The sequence below is a fragment of the Protopterus annectens genome, chromosome 2.part0, assembly GCF_019279795.1.
Source record: "Protopterus annectens isolate FY-2018-M chromosome 2.part0, PAN1.0, whole genome shotgun sequence".
NCBI classification, from domain to species: Eukaryota; Metazoa; Chordata; order Ceratodontiformes; family Protopteridae; genus Protopterus; species Protopterus annectens.
Genome location: NC_056728.1, coordinates 1,217,019,173 through 1,217,044,673, shown reverse-complemented (window position 1 = coordinate 1,217,044,673; position 25,501 = coordinate 1,217,019,173).

Below are 25,501 nucleotides of genomic sequence, written 5' to 3'. Positions count from 1 at the left end.
GAACTTTGCATTGTAATGAGAAAATGTGACATGTAAACCAAGAATTCCATGAATACCTTGAAACTGGTATGCACAAGTAGCCAAGTAAAGAACGAAAGACCAGGAATCCACAATTCAACTACCAGAGTATTTAACAGGTTAAGACAAAACAGTTAATCACTTTCATCTTTATGACTTCACTTCTTATAGGAAATTATATCATTACACACCTCCAGATACAACCACTAAAAATGTAAAAAAATGTAAAAATAAAAAACAAAGCATTTAAAAGTACAGCACACTCTAAACTCAGAACAAAAACTTTACAATTTGGAATTTCTTCGCTTCAATTCACTCACAATAGACACACTTTCTTTTAAACCAGGACAATTGGTGGAATTCAATTAAAGCTGCCAGTACATCTCTCTTTGCAATAACCAGTTCTGCCAATCACCACAATAGACCCCTGTAACAATCTGCTTTAACACAAGGAATTTGAATCTAGTAAAGCCAGAACAAAGTGAGACTGTTTTTTTATGTAATATGTGTTAGAATATGGCTAAGTTGTGGATTTTTGTAAGAGATCATAGGTTCATTAGTTCATAGACTTATAGTTAAACAATAGTCTAGCTGCGTTTACAGGGCATTAAAAGCCTAGACAATTTCCCTTTTTTGTACTTGCCTTATCCTATCTAATTTGGGCAGAAATTGGCCTTACTCTTCCTGTGGTCGACAATTAAATATTACCCTTAGTGAAAATAACTGGGATCATACTATAGCTAATTTAAGGGGACGTGCGTGGGATTAAAACTTTTAGGAGTTGCCCCTGTCCATTAGTAGTACAAGGAACTATCCTGGGGTAAATTTTCTGTTTCCCCTCCATACAGCCAAGTAGCATTTGAATATGGACAGGATGAACTTTGGTTTATGTGAATAAGGAATTTGTTCTAGATCAGATTTATCCTCCCTGAGATATACCTGCCCCTGCAAACTATTCTGTAGGTGTTGCAGAAGAAGTTTAGATGCCTAGGCCAAGTGTTTCTGATACAATATAACTTAATGACATGCAGTAAATTCATCAGTATTGGGTCGGAGGATGCTGTATATGCAAGACACAAGTCACCTTTTAGCAATCTGTAGGATACCAAGTATAATGATAGGGCTTTGATTCAGTCCATATTGGACATGTTTGTTAGGCCTTGTACCCCTTTAGCAAGGTATTTGTATGGGTGTACAAGCTGTTGCATGTGTCCGGACAGATACATGTCAAAGGGGGGCATTATACTAAATGACTGGCCTAATGAGAGATGAGTAAAGGGGGGGGGGGGCAATGACAGCCATAGATCTAGACACAATCCCTTTATTTTTAAACTGTGCAACATAGAAGGACTCCCTTACAGATTTAGGCACATGTTGGTCAAAAGTTAGTTCACAGTCCACATAAGTTCCTAAATCCTGAACAACTGGGTCAACTCCTAGGGATATATTGTCAGTGTGGTAGTTCCTTGGTGTAGATGACTTCTCAAAAGATACAGTAATGATTTTTTTGGCATTTAGTTTCAGTCCAAGATTTTGGCACCAGTTATTTATTTGAGAAGAACATCCTGCAGGATGGCTAAGTCATTTAGGGATTTAATGACTGCTCCTAGCTTGTAGTCATTTGCAAATATAGTCAGGGAGATCCTTTTGTTATCAGCTTTTATTTCAGAAAAGTGAATGCCAAACAGGAGAAGTTACAGCACAGAACCCTGGAGGACTCCACTGGTTTCTGGTGACTTTGTGGAGATAACTTCCCCAATTTTGATCTCCTGCATCCTATCTGTGAACCGGTCGGCAATCCAATGGGTGACATAGGGTTTTTTAACAGTATATTTAGCTTTTCTATTATGATCAAATGGTGAATTGTGTCAAAAGCTTTACCCAGATTGAGGTATGTGCTGTGTACCATTTTACCTTCATCCATTGCTTTGGTGAGTTTTTCAAAAAAATCCACCAGGTTGAGTAAGCATGACTTCCCTTAATGAATCCAAACTGAGATGAGACCAGAGTTTGGAGGCTTCCTATGTTCTGACTGATTAGTTCCATGATAAGTCTTTGCATGGCTTTGTATATGAGGCTTTTCTGGCTTATGGGTCTATAATTGCCTAGGTCTGTGGAATGACCTCCCTGGCTTGTCAAGCTTATTTGGTCTGTAATTGCTTTGGTCTGTGGAAGGACCTCCCTTAAGCAGGGGAATGATTTCAGCTGTTCTCCATTTGTTTTGTACAATATTTGTAGCTGTGTGTCTCCATTTTTTTGTACAATACCCGTAGAGGCTGAGAATGAACAGTGTTTTTAGTGTCATGTCTAAATCATGCTTCGTGTTATTTAAGATTGATCCAGAGATATTGTCAGCACTCACTGATGCAGTATTTATAGCTTTTGATAACACATTTAGGGCTTAGTGTTGTGTGATAATTAGAGGCAAGACAGTTTCAGGTATATCTTGAGGGAGAGATGGAGGGAAGAAAGGGGTAAAGTTACAACTAAATTTATCATTCAGTAGGTTTGCTGTATCTTCTCCATCAGTGTAGGCAATATTGTTCACACTCAGCTGGGTGCATTGCTGCATTGTGCTTTAGAGATTGCAGACATAACTATAAAAGGCCTCAATTGTCTTAGGCAGGTGGATTTGTTTCTGTGGTTTGCCCTGTGCTTATTCCTACAAGGTACAGCTGCATCTAAGCATCCAGTGCCAGATCCAGCACTACCTAGAGCCCACTTGCTTTGAGGGGACCCCTGCTGGCTGGGAGCAGACCTGCTTGCTGAGGAACTGTCAGACTTACTTTTTTAAATTAAATGTGTTTTTGAGGTTGTTCTCTGCATCTGATTGCAGATACCTGTTGGATCTGTCCATGTGTTGTCGCACAGATCAGTCTTCCTTTCTGCATGCAAAATTTAACATTCCCTTCATGTATTATTGCTGCCACAGACTGCATGTAAACACATTCCTCTGTGTGTGTTTGTGCACATGTGTGTGTAATACCCCATACTGGTGCTCAAACCATATACCTTAAGTACAAGAAGCAAGAATCTAAATACTTTACTCCAACCACCAAGATGTTAAAACAACTTGCTTTTCAAGGAGTTGAGTGCCTAGCTCTCAACTGTCCACATTTTTGCTTAGATTTTAGGTCTGTTTCTCACAAAGCATGGTTTTCTGCAAATCAGTGCAGACTGAATTCATTAAATAATGACAACCATTTAAGTTTCAGTCCTCATATCCTTCAGAAAATGCATGGCAACACAAAACCTTTTATTCTAGCAACTTTCTAAAATTATGCAAGTATTTAAAATTTTGTGCATAGTTTTGGGCCTTTGTCCCCCCATGAATTTTGGTTTTGTCCAGATTTCTTGCATTACAAGGTTGAGAATTGTATGGTTGAGTGTCAAGTGCATTTTATAAGGAAGTGAGAGCTTCAAAGGAAGAGAAGTTTAGTGCTGCTCATGCTAAGTCTGTTTGCAATATGCAGCTGTTTAGCAAATGGTATCATTAGTGTGCTAAAGCATTGTTAGTAGCACAATAGGTAGCATACTTGCTTTTGATGCAGAAGGGGTGTGGGTTCTACTCCCACAGCACGTAGTTGGATTGCTAACACTGTGTTGTAATTTGAGGGGGGTGGGGTGCTCCAGCCCTGCATATGTCCTTTGGAGGAGATGCCTAGTAACTATGAAACTGTTGTCAGTTTAACATCCATTCCCTAATGCAATATTACCAGCTTACCATTTATTTAATGTAACATAAAAGCAATTGATTCTTCAAGGGCAGAAAACACTGAAACACTGAAATACTGAAATATAAAGTTGTTTGCTACCAGCAACCTCTTAATTAGTTACAGATCTGTAATGTGGAATTATTCAGATGACTTTTACTTCTATAGAGATTGTGCATATTGTCTGATATTGATGGATTGTAACGACAGTAATTTGAATAGACTTTTATTGAAGAAATTTTCTGAACTGGGCAGTTTTATCATCATTCGTTCATACATTTGGTAGCATTGCTTACTGGAGAAATGTTCAAAATTACAAATTTAAAGCACACGCTAACAAGTGTTGTATTATACAATTAATAATTTAATACAATCAGGAAGGTAAATCAAATAACACATAAATGTATGCATGGTCCTAAATGTGTGCAAGGCGGCCTATTATTTGAAAACAACCCAAAGGTAAACTTTATCCACCACTAGCCAGGTGCATTTTTTTGAATGTGGGCTTCAATGCTGTTTCAATTAATGTGAGTTTCAAGGGCAGAGATGTTTTAATGCTGTCTTTTTTCATTGTGACATTGTATTGCTTTGTTTAGCAAATGTCTTATCAGTGTTTCTGCTATAAAATTTGAAATAAAAGTTTTAAATTAAATCTAAATAATCATTGTAGAAGTAAAGCAGAAAACAGTATGCACACTGAGAAATTTGAATAGTGTTTATGGTAACTGGGGAGAAATAGCCAAGTAATGGGACTTTGGAATAACTGGGGGGATGTGTATAGGGGGTCTGATCCATTAACCTGCCTAGGGCCCTGTTTGACCATGATCCAGCTCTGTATGCATCTAAGCATCCAGCTGTTTACTTGCTGGTTAAGTGTGGTGATGCACATTTCTGTGTATTCAGTGGATTTAACTGGTTTAGTGGGGATTTGAGTATTGCTAATGTATCACTTAAAAGTAGGTATTTTGATAGAAATTTCTAAAAGTACCTTGGGTGGAATGGATCTCTGGTTTCAATTTTATTTTGAAGGAGATGGCTTTGCTGTCAAACCTAACAAGTTATAAAGATATGCAAGAGATGGTCCAAGATGTTCCCATATTAGAAAGGACAAGATCCAATATGTTATTTCCCCTTAGAGGGTACTCTGTGCTTGTGCAGTTGTGGTAGTGTACATTTCCCAGTCTATAGTTGGCTAGTTTAGATCACCTAGGAAAATGGTATTGGCTTTAATACTGATTGACTCTAGTTCTTGTAGGCAGGCATCGTGATTTTCTTTTGTCAGAGAAAACATTCTACAGCTAGCTAATACATGTTATGTGACCTTTCTGATGGTTATTTGGACATGAAAAAGCTCTAGTGTATCGTGCTACTTTACCGGACATGTGTCTCTTCTAGATGAAGAATCCAACATTTCTTTCTTTTTTTCCCCTTCCTCCATTGTAGCTGGTGTAAACGTGTGGAAAGCATTATATAGTCCTGGAGTGCTCTCCATTATTTTAAACCATACCTCAGTCACAAACAGGATGATGTATTTGAGCTTCTCCACATTCAAACAATCACAGACAAAATCCCATACCACTTTCATGCAAGCTATAGGTCTCCATCTATTACCCAAGAAACCCATAATACATATTTAAGCTTATGGAAACACTCGCCATCCAATTCAATACCATATTCATGGGCAACTTTAATTATCTGACTATTAGCTTGGAATCATATACCACACCAAACATGCAGGTAGAGAAATTCCTAGATTTTGTAAAACTTTGTAAATACAAACTCCCTGGACCAGTTTGTTAATACACTGACCAGGGGCATAAATCTACTGGATCTAGTCCTCATTAATTTGGGAGTGTGCTGCACACCCCCTAGTATAATGCCCTCTTTATTAAGGTCAGACCACAAAACGGTCACTTTAAATTAAAAATAAAACATGGAACCCCAGTTAACCCTGAAATGTTCAGGAACCAGTCTACAGTGAACTTCCTACTAGTATGTGATAACCTAGCAAAATTTCACCCCCCCCCCCCCATAATCCCTGAGAACACTGTTACCTATGCAGAGCTGTTGACAGAAAACTTATACAAGCATATTAATAGCTGCATAGCTGTACCCATCAGGAATAAGTACAGAACTAACTCAAAAAACAAGCCACCCTGGTGGAATCACAATACAAATAGGCTGTTAACAGAAGGACGGACATCTTGACAAAAATTAGGAGGTCTAGAACCCAACAGTATAGAAGCACTCTTTTCAAACTAAAAAAATACTCATAGGAGAAATAAAGTCTATTAAAGCCAAATCTGAGGTAAATTTGGCTTTCCAGGCCAAAGACAACCACAAGGCATTCTTTAGCTAATTGTTAATGGAGCAACCTATACTGAGCTAGATGATACAGCAAACTTACTGGCAGACAAATTCAGCACTAACTTTATCCCTCTCTCCCCCTCAACCTCACGTTAGGAAACACCATCAAATATAACTCCCACTACTATCATTAGGGAACAAGTCCTGAATGGTCTCTCAAAGGCCAAGAGCACTGTATCAATGATCTCCGACAATATCCCAGGATACCTTCTAAATAGCATGAAACATGATCCATCTGGGTCTCTGGAATTGCTATTTATCTATAGCCTCCAAACAGGCTTCATGGCTCATAAATAAAGAAGAGCAACAATTATCCCTCTACACAAAGGTGTGTCATCTACAGACCCTGGAAATGGCAGACCCATAAGTCTCACTAGTTTCATATACATACCCATGGAGAGAATTATTATGGAAATGATTAGTAATGACATAGGAAACCTCCACATACTGGCCCAACCCAAGGTGGCTTCATGCCTACTTAACCTAGTAGGATTCTTTGAGAAGGTCACCAAAGCAGCAATACAAGTGCACAATTGTTCACACTGCCTACCTTGACCTGGCCAAGGAATATAACACAATACCTCACCTGGGCATTGTTGATAAACACAAGAGGCTAGGTATAAACCTTTATGTCACCCAGTGGATAGCCAGCTGACTCACAGGCAGGACCCAGGAAGTTAGAATTGGGGAAAGTCCATCTCTACAAAGAGACCAGTCACAAGCAGAGTCTCACAGGAATTGGTCTTGGAACCTCTCCTTTTTAACATTTACTTCTCTGAAATCAAGGCCAATGTCAAGGACCTCTGACTGACCAAATTTGCAAACTATTGCAAATTATAAGCAATTATAGAATCCCTCACTGACACTAATGTCTCCAGAACGGGCTGACACAGACAAATAAGTTGTGTCATAGACATGGAATAAAACTAAATGCCAAAAAAATGCATAACAGTATCTTTCAGGAAGCCATCCACCCCTGCTAACTATCATAGTGACAATACACCCCAAGAGTTTACCCAGTAGTCAGGGACTCAAGGACACACATTGACAGTAATCTAGCCTTTGACTATCACATGTCTACAGCAGTGAGAGAATCATTCTGTGCTGTGCATTTTATAAAAAAATGTATGGCATCTAGATCCAAGGAGGTCATTGTTCCACTATATTCACATTCATCAGACCTATCATTGATTGTAATGCCCTCTTTGGTATGTACATAACCATGCACTTCCAACATTTGGAATGTCCACAGATGTTCCTCACTAAAAGACTTCAAGGATTAAGTGACATGTTCTGTGCAGACCACTTCAAAGCTATGTCCCTGAATTCTATCTCCTACAGGCTGTTGAGGGGAAATCTATGTCTGATATGCAAGGCATTGTTGGGCCCCAATCTGATGGATCTCCTGCATATCTGTAAAACAAACAGTACTGCAATTACCCTTTCTAAAGACTTAAACCTTTCTGTTGATATAAATAGGACCTATTGGAGAGACAGGTATGTACCCAGAGATCATCCCTTCTCTGGAACAGGCTTCCCATACATATGAAGCAGAGTTCCTCCCTAACCCAATTCAGTTGTAACTTGGACAATTGAATGGGCAATAGGAAATACATCCCTGGTTTGTCACCTTTGTCTCTAATGGATACAGGCAACCTGCAAATGGTTCATCACCCAGGCCCCATCTTGAAAATATTTAATTTCCCAAGCCCTTGCTTACATTTATCATGGGTATTAGAAATTTGGGATGCATGCCTAGGCTTAAAAAGTCCCTAGTGATCTTTAGCCTATTACACACCTATGAACCTGTAAACCAATCAACTACACAGGTGTCAATATACTACAGGAAGAGAAGTGTTTGTAGGGAGTGGAGTTTTTTGTTTAGGCTCCTAGCATTGAGTAGTTACACCTTAATATTTTCCTTTGCACGTTTTGTCATGTTGTTAGGTTTATCAGACTGGCATTGCCTAAAAATGCACTATGTGCATGGACAATGTCTTTGCTAATAAATGAAACCTTAGAGGAAAAGATGCAGGCCATCTTTGGCAAAGCAACATGATCTGTTGATCATATCCTCCCAGGCTGACAAATAGTGGATCCCCTTTGAATGACACAAAAAAATAAACCAATTAATGAAGTCAAATATTTTTTGCTTATATTTTGACATAATTTTTGGCGAAGGTGTGATGCTGATCTAGGCTCATATCTGCCTTAGATGCACAGCCTGAGAGCTTCATCATGTCTCTCTTCATATAGTCCAGGGAGGTACACCTGAAATTATTGACACCCAGCATGAACTATGACAGAGTCACACTGATACTTGTTGATCAAGGACTTGACCACATGTGTGATCTGATGTATCCTGACACTAGACAAGCAAATAACTGACACTCTTTCTTTGCTCAGACTGGTAAGAGGCACATCTGTATGTGTTACAGTGGCGTAACCTATAACAAGAATGTTTAGTTGGGTCGATGGCTACCGTATGGGTTCAGCATCTGCGACTTTGGAACTCCTTGTGCTATGTGAGGAGTTATGCTTAATGTGCTGAATATGCTATGTGCCTTTCTTGTATTTTGGAGGTCTTTAAGACTCAGATAAGCTAATCTTTAGAACTTCAGCATATGATGGATTATGCGGATTGGGAAAACTGTGGAGAGGTATGATGTGCGGGGCACTGTTGTTGATTGTGCTGTCTGTGATTACTGTATGTGAGATTTTTGCCTTCAAGGATATTATATCTCTCATACATTGTGTTATGCTGTTTGAGTCATAGATGGTCATTAGACAGCATGAGACAGTTCTTACACTGCCTCAAGATACCCATTTCAATCAGGTTCACTACAGAAGTTTTTGGGAAGTACTGGTACATGATACTGACAGGAATGACTCTGGGTGCTAGGGTACTATAACTGACTGACACTTTGCTTGTTTAGGGTAATGTTTGGGTGGACTTGCTACTAAGTAACTAGCTTGGAATCCTTCTTCTGCCACCAGCAAGAACCAGTTAGCTAATTAAAGTAAAACAAACTCACTAATTTGGTACTAATATCAGTGCAAGCAGTATCAGTACACTCAATAGCAAGCAATTTTATCAAAGCTCTTTTAGCCTGTTGCTTTGTTTAAGGGGAGGGAATTTGCAAAATGATGAGCTTATTGTTAGTAATCAATAAATGGGGAAGAGAGGGGATTATGTTGTCAAATTAACGTAAGAGACAGGCAACAGCAAATACAGTGAGTTTAAAAACACAATGACAGCAGGATTTTGGGCCACTGCAGCAAATTCTTGAATATTCAATAAATACAGTATTCAACAAAATTACATTGTATAAAAATCATTTGCATGCCATTTAGTTTATTGTGATAAACTGTCAACCTGCTTAACACTCTAACAGCTAAATTCAATAAAACATACATAGTTCATTTCTACTGTGTGCACATCACACAGTTATGAACAAGCAGAAGCACAGTGTTTTAGATACAGAAAACACAGTGTATAGGTGCACACCACCACGCAAACAAGGTAAACACCATGGCATGCTAATTACAGCATAAGCAGCTGAATAGTATAATAATCAATCAATCCAAAATGGAGGAACTATTCAATAAGCAATAATGCAACTGTATAAGCTCAGTGCTGGTTTTCCCTGTGAATTCTAAACCTTACTGGAGTACAGTCACTGAAAGGAGTTAACACAGAAAGAATGTTAGAGGTTGCTGTTACTTTAATTCATTTGTATGTGTAACAGGCTGAAGTGTATGCTACCAAGGCCAAGAAGGAGAAGAGTTTTCAGGCCCTGTCTTATCACAACCTATATGATGTGGAGACACAGTACAGGTAGTCTGCAACCTTTATCCTTCTCATCTCAGAGCCAGGGCCAACCAAGGGGAACCCATTCCAGTGGAGATAAAGGTATGTGTAGCACTTAAACTCGTAGCTACAGGTACCTTTCAGAGACCAACACAGGACATGCTGAGGGTGTCACAGCCATCAGCATCCAGGATCCTACATCAATTCCTGAATGCTATGCTCCAACATGCCAGTGACCCCAAATGTTTTCCCTGTACTGCTGAGGAGAGGGCCAGAAATATGCAGGAGTTCTACCATTTATCACATTACCCTGAAGCACTGGGTGCCATAGATTGTACACATATAGAAATTAAGGCGCTGCCCTGGGAACAGGGTAGGCTCTACATAAACAGAAATGGGTTCCACTCTATTAATTGCCAAGTCGTGTGTAATGCCAATGGAATCATCTTGAATGTGTTTGCTGGCAAGCCAGCCAGCTACCATGGCTGACATATCTGGCATACCTCCCAAATGTAACAGATGTTTGCAGGGGGGTATTCTGTGGGGTAATTTACTGGGGTATGCAGGTTATGCACTGGAACCATGGTTGATGACACCTATCAGAAATATGCACAAACACACACACGCGCACACACCCACACACACACACACACAGACACACACACACACACACACACACACACACACACACACACACACACACACACACACACACACACTGAAGAATGTTATAATGAGGCATATATTCAAACCAGAAATATCATAGAGCACGTGTTTGGGTTTCTGAAGTCATGATTCTGGTGCCTAGATACATCTGGGGGAGCCCTGTCATACAATCCATGGACATGTATTAAAATATTCACAAACAGCTTCAGCAGGATCAGCCAAGGTGAAGGAGCACATATCCCACCACCAAAGCCAAGGTCATCACAGCCACACGCAGATGAGGAGTCAAAGGGGAATTACTAGCTGCTGTGGGTCTAGGCAGATGTAGGCATGCTCAATATGCCCTCGCATTGGCTAAGACAGAACACATAACACACTCACTCACTGCCTAAGTGCCTAAAACATTTCTCCTACGTACATACTTATACTAACATTGATGCCAGGCAACTCTCACAACCTTTACCTCCCCATGTATTGGCTGTGTACTGCTTGCATCAGACAGAGTCAGCCCTGAACTAAAACTGTGGCAACCGCAGCATTTACAAGGTAAGTCTTGAACCTGGAGTGTATTGTGTAATAATATGAATGAGTGGCATATCCTTGTATTTCATTACTCGGTACTGTAAGCAAGCAAAAGGTGAGAGAGTTGTACAGAAATGACTTTAGCATGTGACAGCAGAAACATATTTGGCTTATATGTGTCCATTATTTAGGAGGAGATCCTAGGCATTAAAGATTCACACAGTCATACCACTCAAAAGAACTGATGATCACTGCATGTCAACAGTTTAGCACCATACTTTTGTACTGGAAAATCATTAAAGACAGAAGTTATAAAGTAATGATGCACATTGCAGTTTCAGACTTCTGCTGATACACTGACATCAGATGGTAGAGGTCCCACACTTCCACCATCAGGATTACCCATGATAAAGACGGCACAGTGGTGCAGCAGTAGCATTGTTGCCTCACAGCAAGAGGTTCTTCAGTTTGATTCTCAGCTGAGGTGCCTTTTGTGTGGAATCTGTATGTCCTCCCTGTCTGCATTTGTGTGGGTTTTCCTCTGGGAGCTCCTGTTTTCTCCCATGCCATAGAGACATACGTCTAGAGCATTCTTCCCAGGCCTCTGCTGAAAATTGGCTTTGTTCCAAGTTGGACTTTCCCAGTAAACAAATGTTAAATAAATAAAAGAGCAACACAAACAGGAAAAAAATAATACCTACACTATTATAGTCCAATATATGCTAGCAAACTAACAGTGGTGGCACTCTTACAGACAGTACAGCAATATACCCACTGGTCCTGACATCAACGTCATACACAAAAATATTTCTTTAAATTGCTCAGCAGTACTAACATAAAAATATTTGGCTTCCTATCTGCAGAAGAGGTTCGCCACTGCAAGCCAGATGGTTCTGGAAGAAGGTAAGCAAAATATAAGGGCAACATCATCACAATTAATTGTAACACATGGATAATACTTTTACCCCGTTTATATGTGCATTAACTATACTTTCAGCAAGAACTTGGCTGACAATTCCAACTTAAGCTTATCAATCAGAATGTGCTGTTAGCTGTAGCAATCTTCAATCCACCCCAAAAAGTCTTGTAACACAAAAGTAATTTATTGATTCCAATTGTTTTACTACACAACAGTATTAAACAGTTCACATACCAAAGTCTACGTGGAAGCTCCTCCCGGGACATGCTTGTTGTTCTTGAAACTGTTGCATGAATTAATTTCAATTGTTTTACTATACAACAGTATTCAACAGTTGAGATACCAATGCCTACCTGGAAGCTCTTCCCAGGACATGCTTGCTGTCACTGAAACTGTTGTACCAACATCCAGTAGATGCTGTTCTGCACTTTCCTGGGAGCCGTCTGGATCTCTGACAGTAGACAGGAACTCTTCATTTGGTGTTACATGCAGGCCTTCCCCCAGTACCCATTCTGTCTTGGCTCACTGCAGCTATTCTCCTCCATGCAGATGTTATCATGTCAGTGGCCCTATGGCGCACCTGCTCACATGTCCTGCCATGGCCACCCATGACATTCACATTATCCACAATGTGTGCCATATCACCCCATCCCCTTTCAAGCAGGAAGGCACCCATACCTCTCAACTGTACAGATTTTCACAGAATGTCCAGAGTTTTGCCTCATATTTCTGGTCTGTTCTTCACAAAATTGTGGTTTTCTGGCAAATTGGTGGCAAATCATTAAAGATTGAAGTTAGAAAATAATGACAGACATTTGAGTTTCAGAATTCATACCCTTCAGAAAATTAATGCTAATACAAAACTTGCTATTCTATCAACTTTCTAAGCTTATAAGAACAATATTTAAAAATTGTCCCTATTTTTGGGTCTTTGTCCCACTTTTACTTATGGCTTTGACCAGATTTCTTGCTCTAAGAGGTTGAGAGGTATGAAGGCACCATATTGCCTAAAAGCATGTACTATCACTTGATTTTCAGCATCAGTGAAGGGTGGATTCCAAGGATTGACATGCCTGGGTGGCATACTCCTAGGTGTCCTAGAATTCACCAGCAGGATAATACACATAAGTATCACATAACTACAAAGTAACTGCTCCCAGATAAAACAGAAAAGGTAAAATTTTACTATTACCCACTAGAGAAACATAAAACAGTCTAGAGATGTAAAATACTAACATCAGCCTGGATGCAAAAAACAGAAAGTAGCAATACCAACGTATCCTTGTTTGTACCATGACAAAAACACAGCTTTGCCCCCAACAAATAACAGACAAATTACACATTTTGCTAAAAAATCATCTTTGAAATGCTAAAAGTGCTATCAAATTAACTGTTCCTGAAACATTTATACATATTTATCACAGAGCATTCCATTTTAAGGTATTGGTAATCATGTATATGTGTGTGAAATGCCTTGACAAATATGCCCATGCCATCAGTATACTTCTAACAAATACATACAGATAAAAGTGTGAAAACCTTTTCTTCAGATTTTTCTTAATAACAGTCCAGCAGTATGTAGCCGACAAAATGCAAGCATACCTTCTGAAGTTCAGTAATCATCTGTGCAGATATATCCCAAAGTAATAGTGTATGGTCAGTGTTCTCCACATAAACAAGTCTCCTCACCTTCAGTTTGCCTAGCTGCATGGTTGCCTTTGTATATGGTGTAGATTCAGGGCTATTAGCATGGTGAAGATGTAAAAGAGGTATGAACTAATTAGAATAGCTGAATCCCAAATACTTGGATCCATGTAAACATAGTGCAGGCATTCCCTCAGTGTTTGTTTTTAATGGATTGCAATGGTGAATGATTACTTTTTGGGAGAAAACTAAGGTTAGTCATACTCGGTGGGCATACTCTTTGCCACATAATTCTAAGACTGTGGCTTTAGTATGAGCCAGAATCTAAAGCCCCATCTCAATAGTACATGATTGGAGGGTTATCTGGTGCGAAATATTGGTCCTTTTCATAGAAGCTTCTCATCAGAGCTGTAGCTCAAGTGAGAAGCTTCTATGAGAAGGACCACCAGGTAAGCCTTCAATCATGTATTTTCTGGGAGAAGGAAAAGGCAACAGAACTGAAGGCTGCCTTACATCCAGTGGGTGTGTCAACTTAGATCTACAAAGTGTTAGATGCAAGGTTGGAAATGTTAAGTAAGCAGCACACAATTCACATGTTGTGTTCATTGACATCCAGCCTGCCCTTCATTGTTGCCAATTAATATCCTTATACCTTTTATGGCCAATGATATAGAATGACTTACAGAATGCATGTCTCAAAATACTGGTCAGATAAGTGAAGAATGACCAACAAACACAGAGAGGTAAGACAGAGCTGTATATTTGCAAGCAATAATCATAACAGGTTTTGTGATCACATTCAAAAATAATAAATATACACTTAACAGTTATATGGTTTGATATTACTATATATGATGCTGCAGTTGGTTGTGCGTAGAATGATTTCAGGTTAATGCTGCAAAATTGTTTGTGTGGCAAAGAGGGATAAGGCACCCCTCTTGTGTTCTGAAGGTTCATTGGAGTAGGAGTTCAAATCCAGATTTATGTAGATATATCTTATGTGAATCATCATTTTCTAGTATGTATATCATATATTGATTTTCCTCATTTCAAGTACTTGTCCCTTTTTTCTTTTTTCCTTTTTCTGTCTTTTTTAATGTTATTTATTAATTAATTTATTTATTTTGGGGCCAGTGTTTGCACGATGTGGCACTTAGTGCAATCATGGAAATGGAGGAAATGAATAACAGGTTTGGCTGTGCTTATCTCATTTGTGTGAAGCATATCAGTGCATAAACTGCACAACTGGACCACCCAGGAAGCAGACAGAACACCTGCAGACAGGACCCAGACAGCCAAAAATAGAAACCTGATACATTCAATTAGTTCTATTGGGCATCATGCAAACCCACTAAGTAGCATGGAACGGCAGTTAGAGAGACCTTAAGAATGATTAGCAAATTAGAGAATATCATGTAACCTAGTCCTGTGGCAGCAGGTGTAAGTGTAGGGCTGGAGAACAGATAGTCTTCAGTTCTAGTACAGGGTGTGCAACCTTAGTTTACTGCTGTGGCATTGCATCTTCCCTGTTTCAGAAAGTAGAACTGAAACATAGACAAGTGTTATTTCAATTTTTTTGAGGCAACAGTTGCAAGTTTAAGACTGCCATACACATGGTCCTGGGCTCGAATACAGGGTATTCTGTGCACTTTTACTGTTGTTCCACTTCCCATTATATTCACTCTTACTTATAACACTTTAGACAGTGGAGCTGATATTAATTATATGCATGAAGGATGACAAACTATTATTGTGTTATCAGATGTATGACTGAGGGTATACTGTGCACTATATTTCTGTAAGTATAATTCTGCTATCTGGACTTGCATGACCTTCACATTTGCCTAAGACACATATGTACCTGCCTCTATATCAAATAATCTTGTGAGGTCACACACATACGTGTGCAACAGCTCATACTGTTACCTGTTTTTATGTATGATTATTGACCACGCTTGAGCAGCACTTCACTGTGGCAAAGATGGAAAATCAATGCTGTGGAAAAAAATGTTTTGTAACTTATACCAAGGTTTGAATCCCACAGTGTAAAAATAAATTTTCTCAGTGTATAAAGGTAAAAGCAAATGTGTCAGGTCATTACATTTATACCCCCAGTGCTTGTCTGCAAACCTAACTCACCCAACAATTACCTTCCAGTTTCCAATAATATTTCCAGGCTACATTGTTATACACCCCTCAAACTAAAGCCAAGTGTCAGATTAACCTTCAATTTGCAATTATTTAATTCCTCACTGCTTGGTACTGGTGCTCTCTGCTTACTATTCTGCAAATGAGACATTCGGGTGTGCGCACTCCAGTAAATGCAATAACTGGAAATGACAGGAAAATATCAGTCCCCATTGCTCTAGGTCTACTGGTAGACATAGCTGGCATTAGTGGGGAAGGTGCCAGGTTTAGGGTACAGAGGTGGGGTGTCCAGGAGTCCAATATATTTATTGGACTCCTAGTAAAGCACCATAGACAAATATTTCTGAAGGGGCACTATTCTGGCTCGAAGTACAAGTCTGAGGCATGGAATAGTTGAGCCCAGGCTGTATCCAATACACATTATACCCTCAGTTATACATCTGATAACACAATAACAGTGTCTCATCCCTCATACATATAATTTAATATCAGTTCAGCACACTGGAGAGCAATATATGCATCACTTTAATGACCTACAGAGAAAGATGGATACTTTAAACTGTTTGTTGGAGGAATTTAGGACTGTGGACATCCCACAGCTGTGTAAGTATCAAATAAAGTGAGTACTTGTAAAACCTAGAAAGCTTAATATAGGCATGACACCTATGCATAATGGTCTGCTGTTCTTTTCTGTTTTTCCCCAGCTGCCAGTGATCTGGAGTTCAATGTCCGGGCCAATGGGGCTAGAGTGGAGAGATTGAGGGAAGTGGTATGTATGCATCAGCAAAAAGTATTATTGTAGCATTAAAAGTTAAAGGTAGCTTTTTTGGTATTTTATAGAGTTGTATCAAATTAAGCATGCATATCCCAACTGTAAAAGCAAGCATGTATGCATTAGTCTGTAGCTCAAACCAGTTGTAAGAATCCAATATTAAACTTTAATCAGAGGGTGTGGGTTTAAATACCACAATTCACAGCTATACAATACTGTTATTTCTTCAATAATATTTATACTAAATTAAAAACTCTATACCAGTAGCACAAATGCCCTGCTTTAAAGTGTAATCTGTATAATTGGAACATGCATATGTGCAATATATGCAAACTTTAAGGATTACTTTCATCAATCTGTAGTACAGTGTGTACCTGTTAGGAGGTATACTGAAATGTAAAATTTAATAGAGCTGCATAATTGTATTAATGCATTGCATGTTACATATGATGGTAATGATTTTATTTCTTTTTTTCTCTCTCACCCAAACCCTTATCTCTCTTTTTTATTTGATTTTATCATTGAAAATACATTTGTTTATTTTTTTTTTATTTTGATTATGTGTTGTCAAAATGCATCCATGTCATGTATGTGTACCACATCACCAAATGCTCCACAGCACAGTGAAGAAGGCCAGTCCCAGTGCATCAGCCTTCCCCCACTCCACTGGCTCCAGCACTAATACCCAGCACATCTGGGAGCCAACCTGGCAGTACTGTCTCTGCTGCGCCTGCACTATGCCCTCAGGTAGGTCTGCGTTGGAGGCTGGTCCAGTGGTACCCTCTGGGAGCAGTGGTAAAGGTGGTGATTTCATCTGTAGTGAGTTTCCAGAGATGGTGCATAATGTTGTCACCACACCATTGGTGCATGCTTATACCGGATGTAGAGGCTACTCTCCCTCATGTTCCTTAGGAGGAGGAGGAGACATCAGACATTCCAGCCAACAGCAGACTAAGGTGGCCATGATGACAGTCCAGTGGGCAAGGACTTGATTCTCGCTGCCTCCAAGCTTGACAGACATGGTCCTGGGTTGTCTCCATCCTCACCACAATTATGGTGTCCCCCAACCTTTTTCTTTCCATCAGCATATCTGTCTCTTGTTTGTCATGTCTGTCTGCAATTGCTTCCTCATATAGCCATATTACCTGATCCAGACATAGCTATGTCCCTTCCCCAACATTCTTCTCGCAAATAAAAAAAAAAAAATGGGCACTTGAAAAAAAATCATCTCATACATAGCTCTACATTTCATGCACATGCCTTCTTGACACACTTGATTCAGTCCAATTGGCTTTACAACATGATTGCGTTGTGGTCACCACTCTCTATGGAGATGATAGTTCAAATTCAGTTAATATTATGTACATATGTTCAATTTACATTGTTAAAGAAATGGAGATCTATGGTTCTTTCGTACCACTCTCCTCTACATTCCTGTCCTGGTTTCCCTTTGTTCTTCCCCCTGCTTGCTTCCCATTTCACCACTATCCTATCTATCCCATTTTCACCACTTTAATCTAGTCAAAAATGATAGAATCACACACAACACACATAAGTAGCAGAAAAAGCAATGGATCCCTTCAATTTTTGGGTACCATGTTTGGGCAGAGGTGCACATTGCCCATCAATGTGCAACAACAGTGAGTGGCAGCAAACTGCTGCAGTTACCTCTGCATAATGCCACTTAACACTGCTGCCCCATGCCAAAATACACAAAAACACCTGTAATGCAAAGAATTCATGTCATTGCATTATCAATGTTTAATTAAAAGCATTTAACAGTAATAGATACACCTGTGTCATCTGGGCTCAGAAAGACATGTGTCAGTGCATTTTCATGTGTTACGACAGAGTTAGTTAAGCAGCAGGTCTGTTAGGTAGAGTCAGTACTGTCAGAATTTAGCAATGCAGCTTGCATTTGCACAATGCTTAGCTACACACAAACGTGTATCTCGCATGCACATGCACTTTGCCAGCCATCAGGCAAACCTGCTGCTCCCTGAGCCATGGAAAAATAAATATGATTATGTATTATTGCTGTTGACTATCCACTTCCTGTCTATGACATGAAATTACATGTAGAAACATAAACTAAAGGCCCTATCTAACAATATGTCACATACTTATGCTACAGACATGTGTTGCCTCCCCCCAAACACTACGACCCTGGTGTCTCAGTACTTTTTCCACACTCTCTCAGTACTTTTTCCACACATATATTACTTACAGTACAGGAAATAATACCAAATGTTGTGCAATATGCAATGCACATCAATATGGTAACATGCAGAACTACAACTATTGACCCATAGGCCTAACAAACTTTATCTGCAAGGCTAGGGAAGGAATCAGAATGGACCTTATCTACAGGGACGTAGGTAACCATCAACACATTTGGCCCAATCCAATTTGTTTTTGTCAAGGGTAGATCTTGCTTGTTACACCTTGTGGACTTCTTTGATGCTGACCTCAAAGACCTGAATAAGGATAACAAGACATATTGCCTACATTGGGTCATCCAAGATCTTTGACTCTATCCCCATTCATGTCTCATAGAGAAAATCTCCCATCTGGGAATTAAGCCTTACATTACTAGATGGATAGTTGACCCACTCACTGACAGAACACACACTGTCAAAGTTGAGGACTGCACCTCCACCACTAGATCACTTACTAGTGGAATATCCCAAGGATTTGTGCTGGACTCTCAACTGTTTGGAAACTGTTTCTTTGAAGCACAGGCAACAGTAGATGGTCTGTGGTTTACCAAGTTTGCAGATGACTGTTAAATGGACATACTCATATAGAGTCCCCAATAATGTTAACATATTGCAGAAGGGGCTGACATAGACAAATTATTACTTCCAAACTGATTGACTGAACCTTAAAGCAAACAATGTTTCATTATCCGTAAAAAGCAGCTGGAGAGCTATGTACCATTCCACTGAACAAATGTTAAAAGCAACAAAAAGATCACACAAATTCCTGGTTTATTCAATGCTCAATGCAAAATAACCAAATCACTGTTGACCTAGGTTTCTTCCACTTTATCAGGACTTCATCAGAACAATGAAACTCCCTGAAGATGACAATTTAAATACCCACCCAATACATCAATTAACTCATTAAATATATATATAATTGACTATTTACTACTTAAAATGACAGTGCAAAATTTATACATATACTATATACCTAAGACAATGTATTTCTCTACCAAAAATATCAAGTAAAAACTCATGTTAAAACAATTTTGTAAAGCAATTTTCATAAAAAATATTTTATAAAAGCATATAAACATAAATATGTATGCATGTATATTACAAAACATATTAGCTCAAAAAACAATAACATATATTATATATTGAAACCTATGACCATTATGCACTACCTCCTGTCCAAAATATGTCTTAATTTTAAAATAGGGGCTCTGCTAATACTGTTGTTGATACCAGGGTAATTTAATGCATCCAACCTTAGTTGCCATTGTAATTCACATATATCTAAATGGACGTCTAATACTTTACCCTGGATATCTTTTTTGATTTGTTGAATAACACAAAATTTAAAACTGTGATCTGCATATTCAACAATGTGCCTAGCCATTGCATTTGTATTCTTAAAATGCCTAATATCCAACACATGTTCTTTGACTCTTTCCTTAAATTGCCTTAAAGTTTTTCCCACATAAAATGCGGGACATGCTGTGCATTTCGCCAAATAGACCACATTCTGGGCATGACAGTCATAGTGTCCCCTAATCGGGATAAAACAATTGTTTACTATTATACTCCTACCTGTTTTCATTATGTATTTACATGCTGTGCATCTTCCACATTTAAAATTACCAATCCTTCTGCCACCGCTTGGTTGTGTATAATGTATCCCTTTTTCCAAAATCTCTTTGAAAGATTTATCCCTTCGGAACACAAAATTGGGCATAACACCCATCTTTTTTTACTGTACTTTTATCCAGCTGTAATAAACCCCAGTTTTTCCTCACCACCCACTTAAACCAATCAACATCCTGGTTAAAGGTGGAACCAAACATTAATCTGGTAGACAAACTGTTTTTCTAATTTTGATTAATCAAATTATCATCATCATTGCTAAGACCACCAGTTAAAATGGCCTTGTAAATGCCATTTTCTCTTTTACTCATAATTTCATCCTTAATACTAATACATAAAATCTCAGGGTAACCCCTTCTGAGAAACATCCCAATAATAAAACCCAACTCATCAATAAACTATTTTTCATCACTCACCATCCTGGCCGCCCTCACCATTTGACCCTTAACAATAGATTTTTTCTGGTGTTGAGGGGTGCCAGCTGTCGTAATCTAAATATGAGGTGGAAAAGGTTGTTTTCCTATATATACTGGATCTCATACACTTCAATTCTCTGTCTATTCTTAGTTTAACATCTAGATAGGTAATCAAGTCTGCACTATACTCATGCGTGAATTTTAAAAAAATCAACAATATTATTAATATAATCCACAAATAACTTGAGCTGTTTCCTATCACCCTCGCAAACGATAAAAATATCATCCAAGAAGCGTGTATATAGCCTGATATATTTGTTAAAGACACTGGAAAAAACATACTCCTGCTCCCAGAAGGACATTATATAATTAGCATAAATGGGGGCACAAGTGGCCCCCATAGCCACTCCAGTGACTTGTTTATAAAAATGTCCTTCAAACTACAGGAAGTTGTTAAACAACACTGCTTCCATCAGTGTAACAAATACATTCACCTGGCCTTGATTGTACAAACCTGTTTTTATCAGTTGACTTTCCAACCAGGTAATCCAATCTCATGAGGGATAACCGAAAAGAGATTACATACATCTATAGTAAGTAGCAAGGTATCTTCAGTGATAGATAATACATTTAACTTCTCCAAAAAATTCCAAGAATCTTTGGTTATATATGTAAAGGCTTTTAAACCTCTTTGCATATAATGATCCAAAAACTGACTGATGAAACATGTTTTACTTCTTTTCCCATCAACTATAGGTCTAAATTTAACATTATCAAGGCCTTTATGCAATTTAGGGATTCCAAATATTCCACTAATTACTGGGTTAGAATTTCTCAAAAACTCACTCTCTGCTTCAGTAATTTGTCCCTGAAACAACATATCGTCTATCATCATATCAATTTTTTGATAAGCCACATTAATTTCATTAATGACACTCTCCACATAATTATCCTCCATGAGCATACCCATCATACAGTCAATGTAATCATTCTTATCAATGACCACTGCCCCATTGCCTTTGTCAGGCTTCATTATTTGAATTTCTCTATTATCAGCCAATTCTTTTAATAAAGAATATTCACTACTTGACAAGTTACTAAACTTATTTCCCATATAATATATGTTATTGTTTTTTGAGCTTATGTGTTTTGTAACACACACATATGCATATTTATGTTTATATGCTTTTATAAAATATTTTTATGAAAATTGCTTTACAAAATTATTTTAACATGAGTTTTCACTTGATCTTGTTGGTAGAGAAATAGATTAATTGTTTTAGGTATATAGTATATGTATAAATTTAGCACTGTCATTTTAAGTAGTAAATAGTCAATTATGTATATTTAATGAGTTAATTGATGTATTGGGTGGGTATTTAAATTGTCATCCTCAGGGAGTTTCATTGTTTTGATGAAGTCCTGATTAAATGGATGAAACCTAGGTCAACAGTGTGTTTGGTAATTTGCATTGAGCATTGAATAAACCAGGAATTCGTGTGATCACCTTGTTGCTTTTATCATTTGTTCAGTGGAATGGTTCATAGCTCTCCAGCTGCTTTTTACTGTTTGTGAGTTGGAACTGGTTATTAGTTTTTGTCAATGCTTCATTATCCCCTTTGCCAAATAAGCACCCCTGCAAATTATGGTATATGTAGCACCTCTCTAAGCTCAAACACATTGTTTGGTGGCTTGGGAACACAAGTTGATAGCAATCTACACTTTTATCACTGTGTCCATAGTGGTGAGACATACATTCTGCATTGCTCACCTCATACATATAGATATCACATCCAAGACTACAGAGGTCATAGGTCTGCTGTACTCTACCCTTATCAGACCACTAATTGAGTACAATGCTCCCTTCTGTCTGTATCTCACAAGACATCTGCATCAATTGGAGAAAACACAGATAATCCAGGGCCTCCAAAACATGACATACATGGAAAGACTGAAAGATCTCGCAATGTACTTAGTGTCATGCAGGTTGCAAAGAGGGGACCTATGACTGACGGTCTCAGATCCTGCCCTTCTGGAAATACTGGACATCTGAAAATCAAATGGGAAAAAAATAACTTGCTCCAGGGTTCTCAACCTAGCCTGTGATATAAACAGAGCATGCTGGGAGACAGATATGTCCCTCAACGACTGACACTCCTTTGTAATAGGGTCCCACTGTATGTGTGGTGTGCCGCTTATGTAACGTACACAGTTCTGCATTCGGTGTACTTAGGTAGGGGTTCTGTTTTTATTGCATTCAACTGTGTGTGTGTGTGTGTGTGTGTGTGTGTGTGTGTGTGTGTGTATATGTCTAAACAGAAGAACAGAGGGGTGTATCCTACAATTACTGCTCCTGTGTCATAGATTGACAGTATTTTGATATTTAGAAATGCCTACACATCCATTTCATGCAGACCTCTCAACATCTTCGCTCCTATGTGGACTACTGATGTGATCTACTATAAAGTGATCTGCACTCTTTTAAAATACAAACTTGTGTTGTGGTGCTTACATAAAGTACTGGGTTCTGTATTTTTAGACAGGTAGGGGTTATATTCTCACCGCAGTCAACTAGGTGTGTATGTGTGTGCGTGTGCTCCTGCTTGACATTACAGAGAGCATTTTACACCAGCATGTGGACACTGTTGTCAGCATATTCTCCTCAACAGACACTACTGATATCATCGGCAATAGAGTTTTGTCTGAGACATTCCAAGCCAGGCTTGTGTCATGGCACTTGCAAACAGTATTGAGGTCTGTAGCCTGTACACTTAGATAGGTAGTGGTTCTATTCTCACTGCAGTCAACTAAATGTGTGAGTGTTTGTCTGTGTGTGTGTGTGTGTGTGTGTGTGTGTGTGTGTGTGTGTGTGTGTGTGTGTGCTCTTGCTTGACATTACAGAGAGCATTTTACACCAGTGTGTGGGGCACGATCATTACCATATTCTCCTCAACAGACTCTGCTGATATCATCAGCCATAATATTTTATCTGAGGCACTCCAGGTCAGGCTTGTATCATGGTACTTGTGTAAAGTATTGTGTTCTGTGGTCTGTGTATCTATATAGATAGGGTCCTATTCTCACTGCAGTTAACTGCGTGCGTGTGTGTGTGTGTGTGTGTGTGTGTGTGTGGATATGCAGTACTCTCACCAGAGCAGGGTCACAGACAAGCCTGGAGGCCAGGCAGGAGTCACCCCATCCTATACAAGACAGATTACATTGACATTCCTTTTAATCTATCCACATACATCATGGCATGGTTTGTAGGCCCTGTGTTTTCTTGATGAGAAAACCCTGTGGTCTCTCTAGATGCTGAATGTGTTTGGTAAGGTACATGCAAAAGAGAGCATTATACTCAATTAGTGTTCTGATGAGGCTTAAGTACAGCATTGTCATACAATCCTGAGATCTGAATATGATGGCATGACTCATGATGTGCACAACATAGGTTTTCAATACCAGTGTGGGCACTTGGTGGTCTAAGTTCAGATTGCTATCTACATGTGTTCCCAGTGCTTGCATCACTGGGTTTCAGCACAGCAGGACTGTTGGCAATGCAGTGATTAATTATTAACATGGAATATTACTTTTCAGATGGACAACATAAAAAAGATACATTTCTGAATTTATTTGTAGATCATGTGCTTTGTCAGCTATCATTTGTCTGTCTTTGCTCCTCCTGTACTATGTTATCATCATTGGTGGACTCAATGATTGTATCCAATATGCAAGAATCAGCAAAGTTGGTAAGCCAGGGGCCATATACTTTAGCCTGAACTGTTGAGAAATAGAGTCCAAACAGTGAAGGGCCAAGTAGAGATCTTTGAAGTTTGTAAATAGTGACAACTCTACTGGTACAGGTTGATCACCAAGTTTCACAGTATGTGTTCTGTTGCTGAGCCAATTGGTTACACATCTAGTGGATTAAGGTTAATCCCTAGCTGGGAGAGTTCCTCATTGACACCTGCATGGGGGATTGTCTCAAAACCATAGGTCAGAATTGGATATACAGTATGCACTGTCTTACCTTCATCCAGACAACATCACAGATCACCTATGGCATGACTCAGCACATATACCTTCCTGATACGGTTGAATACACACTTCAACACACCCTCCACATGGGCTATTTTCCCATAGAAGGGTGTACATCAACATGTATCCATCTGAGTTAGGGAGACAGCACCTGATGCATGCATGTATAGAGACATCCTGACTCTCCTCAACTGTGAAGTAGACCAACATATCATCATAGATCTCTTCTACATCGACACTAGTAATATTCCAGCTGTGTGCAACAGACCTGTGTCAGTTGTTAATGCTACATCATGTTCATTGCATCTGATAGATGTCCTCAAACATGTCACCAAGGACATGCATGATGACAACAATATCATCCTGTGGAACTTGACAAGGTCAAGACATTTGACACAAATCCACACTGAGGTATTCAATCAACACTATCATATGTGGCCATAAACAGCTATATCAACATGTGGGTAGACCATTGTATCACATACATGGCATCTCACTAGGTTGAAATGTGTGAAGTGACCTATATCTCAGCTCCAGTGATTAGGTCCATACATGAGGACTGTCTGTTACGCCTTTTTCTGTCCATTATTTCAGTGATGGACATCACAGATGACATACA